This window comes from Colobus angolensis, unplaced genomic scaffold (assembly GCF_000951035.1).
Source record: "Colobus angolensis palliatus isolate OR3802 unplaced genomic scaffold, Cang.pa_1.0 Scaffold119, whole genome shotgun sequence".
Classification (NCBI taxonomy): Eukaryota; Metazoa; Chordata; class Mammalia; order Primates; family Cercopithecidae; genus Colobus; species Colobus angolensis.
Genome location: NW_012113030.1, coordinates 1,381,222 through 1,387,489, shown reverse-complemented (window position 1 = coordinate 1,387,489; position 6,268 = coordinate 1,381,222). Strand labels below are relative to the sequence as shown.

General features: G+C 40.2%; 1 long non-coding RNA gene across 1 annotated transcript in view; it reads right to left on the bottom strand.

Moving 5' to 3' along the window:
• Positions 1–264: 264 nt before the first annotated feature.
• LOC105500489 overlaps positions 265–6,268 on the bottom strand; it is a 104,389-nt gene continuing 98,385 nt past the window's right edge. Inside the window, exons 2-3 of the long non-coding RNA XR_001000040.1 lie at positions 1,289–1,435; positions 265–442 (exon numbers count right to left, since the gene is read on the bottom strand). This is a non-coding gene — a long non-coding RNA (uncharacterized LOC105500489). The remainder of the gene's footprint in view (positions 443–1,288; positions 1,436–6,268) is intronic.

The following is a 6,268-nucleotide window of genomic DNA, read 5'->3' as shown; positions in this document are numbered from 1 at the left end:
CTTTTTTAATAGATTGGAAACAAGGGATTTATTTTTAACTCTCAATCTGTTGTCATTATGCTGAGGGTAAATAAATGAGGGCAATGGTCTAAGTGAAAATAATCTCGTAGAGAAACAGACAGAGATGGAGAGAGAATGTGCCTCTAAGTCACCAGAGAGGCCGTAGAGGTAGAAAGAATATAAGACAAACATATAGTCAGGTCCTAACCTTAGGGGAGGGAGAGTTACGTGTGGCTTGATGGGGCAAGCACACTTACCTGCTCTAAGAGTCACATATTGCTTTTTTACTGCTTCCTCTAATGTCTTTTCATCATGGTCTTAACATTGTCTTATAAACTGCTCTATCTACTGCTCACCTCTTCACTTCTAGTCTTCTGACTACCTGCGGGGAGAGGGCAAAAATGACTTGGGATGGGAGAGATGGGCCGAGAATGATGGAATCCTGGAGAATATTCACTGTAAGAATATTCACTGTGAGAAGAAGTCAATGGACCGCTGCGGCTCTTTATTTGCATAATGAGGTTATTCCCCTGGATACCCCAAGGTTACTTCCAGGTCTAACATTTGACATTTTCATCCCTTTTGGTCATAGATATGACACTGCCTGGGGAAATGAAGTGTCCTATGACATTAACTTAACATTAAGTAGTAGAAATTAACAAAGATATCACTGTTACAAAGATATATTACATTGTTACAAATATATATATAGCAAAGATATATTAATAAAGATATCATTCTATGTTAATGTTCTACAGGAATCTCTTCTTTCCAGTGTATTTATATTGTAAAATGGTTCTGATGTCTCCTGGCAGCAATGTAGAACTACAATGTAAAGGGATGGGGATGTGGAGGTCAGTGGGGAAATGTATAGATTGTAGTATCCAGTGTTTTCAAATCATCTGTCTATATATGAAAACTGAGAATCTGTAAATGTTCAAGTGTGGATGGTTGTTTTATATTTAAAAAATAGTTCTAACTTTAATACACCTAAGACGTTTTCCTGGAAAATTTTCTAATTTAGCATGATGAAAAGAATGACTGGTTTTTAAAGTGCAGTTGAACAGGCAAATTCCCTTTATAAGAAAATAACACATAAATGCAAGGATTACAACTCTGAAACTGCTTGAAATCTTTTCTACCAGCAAACACTGAAATTTGTATCTATTTATATTACCTTCTTTCAACAAATGCTTTAACCTCAGCATTTTATAGCCCCTTCCTTTATATCCTCCTAAGCAAAAACTAATTTTGTGGCAAACATGTAGTGAAATATGATTCATCTCACCTATTTCATTCTATCCATATGGCTTCTAAGTCTTGAGAGTACAGGTGGAAATTGTCCATAGCAAATTGTTCTTGTCATAGTTTCCCGAATATTTCAGTATTCAATTAACCATAGTTTAAATTAGTCAGAACATCCAGGAAATCAACACTGGTGAGATTGAATGAGGCAGAAAATTTGATTGTGTTATACATGAAATTCAGCTATTCAGTGAAATTCCCCAATTGTGGTAATTCTGCTGTCCTGATTACAATTATTTCATCTATGTGGTGCATATATATTTTAATCTTCTCCTGACACCGTCTGTTGTTATAAATGAATTTGTCTTTCCAGCTATTCACAGATGCATTTGCATTATTGAGGTCATGTCTGACTATAGGTCTTGGTTCCATGATTTAAACAATACTTAATCTTACGTCCTGGGATTATTTTTGCATCAGATGATAATTGATTGGAAATCCACTGACAAATAATAAAGATATCATTTTCTGTTAATGAACTTGACAAAGGAGGGTTCATGCCCTTATATTTTAAAAAGAAACATTTCTTGACCTTGAATACAGGACTAAAATAACCTTATATCACAAAACATTCACAATAGAATGGTAGTTAAGCTTAACAGTTTTCTGGCAAAAGCCCTTCTAGATACGTGCAGAATTCCTGTAAAATGGGGTTCTAAACATGTTTTCAGCCCATGTGGCCCTGACCTCTGGAAGTTAGTCCATTTACAGTCTACATCCAGATTTTCTTTTATATTTTCCTTCCTTCCTTTCTTCCTCCCTCCCTCTCTCCTTCCTTTCTTTAGTTCCTTAATGTATTTCTTTGTTCTTTTTTTTCCCTCCATGGTGTCTAGTTGCTTTTTCCAATTTCCATTGTTAAGGCTGGGATTCCATAGGAAATAAAGGTGAAATGAAGTAAAACATTGCGCCTTGGGGGAGTACAGAGAAGATGTGGGAGCAGTGACATATTTTTTAGTGTCTCCTTTTAATTTCTCCCCATTTATGCTTATTTTATTCTTTTCAAATTTTTTAAAGTTTATTATTATTTTTAGAGATGGACTCTCACTATATTGACCCAGCTGGCTTCAGACTCCTAGGCTCAAGTGATCCTCCTGCCTCAGCCTTCTATGTAGGTGTGCACCACCTAGCCTGGCTATTTTTGTTGTTTATTTCACTCAATTTATACAACAAAACCTGAGACAAGTAGTTTTGCTTTATTTTTCAGTTCTTAAGCAGCTATTATGTAAAGATAGCTAAAATTTTCTTCAAAAAGAAAAAAACTGCCTTCCATTTTTATTTTCATGGAAATTTTGAAAAGCTTAAAAACACTTCTGTTGAAGAGAACTGACGTCCTATAAGCATGCGGCCTCAAGTCAATACCTAGAGGTTCCCAGTACTAGTCCAAACTCCATTACTGATGGCATCATGGCAAGGTTTTGAAAATCACTTGTTTTCTTAGCATTTTCCCCTAAATCAGGGACAATGATAACATCCTCTCCACAAAAGTACAAGGTAATCTATCAAGGATTGACTCTCTCAAAACATAAAGCCCGGAAGGCAGGCAAGATGGCCGAATGGAAACAGCTCCAGTCTACAGTTCCCAGCGAGATTAATGCAAAAGGCAGGCGATTTCTGCATTTCCATCTGAGGTACCCAGTTAATCTCATTGGGACTGGTTAGACAGTGGGTGTAGCCCACGGAGGGCGAGCGGAAGCAGGGTGGGGCGTTACCTCACCCAGGAAGTATATGGGGTCAGGGAACTCCCTCCCCTAGCCAAGGGAAGCTCTGAGGGACTGTGCCATGAGGAATGGTGCACTTTGGCCCAGAGACTATGCTTTTCCACTGTCTTTCCAACCCGTAGACCAGGAGATTCCCTCCGGTACCTACACCACAAGGGACCTGGATTTCAAGCACAAAACCAAGCGGCCACTTGGGCAGACACTGAGCTAGTTGCAGGGTTGTTTGTTTGTTTGTTTGTTTTCCATACCCCAGTGGCACCTGGAATGTCAGTGAGAGAACTGTTCACTCCCCCTGGAAAGGGGGCTGAAGCCAGGGAGCCAAGTGGTCTCGCTCAGCGGATCCCACCCCCACAGAGCCCAGCAAGTTAAGATCCATTGGCTTGAAATTCTCATTGCCAGCACAGCAGTCTGAAGTGGACCTGGGACACTCGAGCTTGGTTGGGGGAGGGGCATCTGCCATTACTGAGGTGTGAGTACCTGGTTTTACCCTCAAAGTGTAAACAAAGCTGCCAGGAAGTTCAAACTTGGAGAGGCCCACCGCAGCTCTGCAAAGCTGCTGTAGCGAGACTCCCTCTCTGGATTCCTCCTCTCTGGGCAGGGCATCGCTGAAAGAAAGGCAGCAGCCCAAATCAGGGGCTTATAGATAAAACCCTCATAACCCTGGGACAGAGCACCTGGGGGGAAGGCACGGCTGTGGGTACAGCTTCAGCTCAGCGTACTTAAATGCCCTTGCCTGATGGCTCTGAAGAGAGCAGCAGATCTTCCAGCACAGTGTAGAAGTTCTGCTAAGGGTCAGACTGCCTCCTCAAATGGGTCCCTGACCCCCATGTCTCCTAACTGGGAGATACCTCCCAGCAGGGGCCAATAGACACCTCATACAGGAAAGCTCCAGCTGACATCTGGTGGATGCCCCTCTGGGACAAAGCTTCCAGAGGAAGGAACAGACAGCAATCTTTACTGTTCTGCAGCCTCTACTGGAGATACCCAGGCAAACTGGGCCTGAAGTGGACCTCCAGCAAACTCCAGCAGAACTGCAGCAGAGTGACCTGTTAGAAGGAAAACTAACAAATAGAAAGAAATAGCATCAACATCAACACAAAGGATGTCCAGACACAGAAAACCCCATCCAAAGGTCACCAGCATCAAAGACCAAAGGTAGATAAATCCACAAAGATGAGGAAAAACCAGTGCAAAAAGCCTGAAAATTTCTAACACCAGAATGCCTCATCTCCTCCAAAGGATCACAACTCCTCACCAGCAAGGGAACAAAACCAGACAGAGAATGAGTTTGACAAATTGACAGAAATAGGCTTCAGAAGGTGAGTAATAACAAACTCCTCCAAACTAAAGGAGCATGTTCTAATCCAATGCAAGGAAGCTAAGAACCTTGAAAAGAGGTTAGACGAATTGCTAACTAGAATAACCAGTTTAGAGAAGAACATAAATGACCTGATGGAGCTGAAAAACATAGCACGAGAACTTCATGAAGCATACTCAAGTAGCAATAGCTGAATCAATCAAGTAGAAGAAAGATATCAGAGATTGAAGAGCAACTTAATGAAATAAAGCATGAAGACAAAATTAGAGAAAAAATAAAAAGAAATGAACAAAGCCTCCAAGAAATATGGGACTATGTGAAAAGACCAAATCTACATTTGATTGGTGTACCTGAAAGTGACAGGGAGAATGAAACCAAGTTGGAACACATGCTTCAGGATATTATCCAGGAGAACTCCCCCAGCCTAGCAAGGTAAGCCAACATTCAAATTCAGGAAATACAGAGAACACCACAAAGATACTCTTCAAGAAGAGCAGTCCCAAGACACATAATTGTCAGATTCACCAATGTTGAAATGGAGGAAAAAATGTTAAGGGCAGCCAGAGAGAAAGGTCGGGTTACCCACAAAGGGAAGCCCGTCAGACTAAAAGCGGATCTCTTGGCAGAAACCCTACAAACCAGAAGAGAGTGGGGGCCAATATTCAACATTCTTAAAATAATTTTCAACCCAGAATTTCATATCCAGCCAAACTAAGCTTCATAAATAAAGGAGAAATAAAATCCTTTACAGACAAGCAAATGCTGAGGGATTTTGTCACCACCAGGTCTGCCTTATAAAAGCCCCTGAAGGAAGCACAAAGCAAGATAAGGAACAACAGATACCAGCCACTGCAAAAACATACCAAATTGTAAAGACCATCAACACTGTGAAGAAACTGCATCAATTAATGGGCAAAATAACCAGCTAGCATCATCATGGCAGGATCAGATTCACATATAACAATATTAACCTTAAATGTAAATGGGCTAAATGCTCGAACTAAAAGACACAGACTGGCAAATTGGATAAAGAGTCAAGACCCATCAGTGTACTGTATTCGGGAGACCCATCACACGTGCAAAGACACACATAGGCTCAAAATAAAGGGATGGACTAATGTTTACCAAGCAAATGGAAAGCAAAAAAAAAAAAGCAGGGCTTGCAATCCTAGTCTCTGATAAAACAGACTTTAAACCAACAAAGATAAGATCAAAAGAGACAAAGAAGAGCATTACATAATGGTAAAGGGATGAATTCAACAAGAAGAGCTAACTATCCTAAATATACATGCACCCAATACAGGAGCACCCAGATTCATAAAACAAGTCCTGAGAAACCTACAAAAAGACTTAGACACCCACACAATAATAGTGGGAGACTAACACTGTCAATATTAGACAGATCAATGAGACAGAAAACTAACAAGGGTATTCAGGACTTTAACTCAACTCTGGACTAAGCAGAACTAACAGTCATCTACAGAACTCGCCACCCCAAATCAACAGAATATACATTCTTCTCAGCACCACATTGCACTTACTCTAAAATTGACCATATAATTGGAAGTAAAACACTCCTCAGCAAATGCAAAAGAATGGAAATTATAACAAACAGAGTCTCAGACCACAGTGTAATCAAATTAGAGCTCAGGATTAAGAAACTCACTCAAAACCTCACAACTATATGGAAACTGAACAAACTGCTCCTGAATGACTACTGGGTAAATGAGGAAATTAAGGCAGAAATAAATAAGTTATTTGAAACCAATAAGAACAAAGACACAATGTACCAGAATCTCTGGGACACAGCTAAAGCAGTGTTTAGAGGGAAATTTGTAGCACTAAATGCCCACAAGAGAAAGCAGGAAAGATCTAAAATCAACACCCTAACATCACAATTAAAAGAACTAGAGAAGCAAAAGCAAAC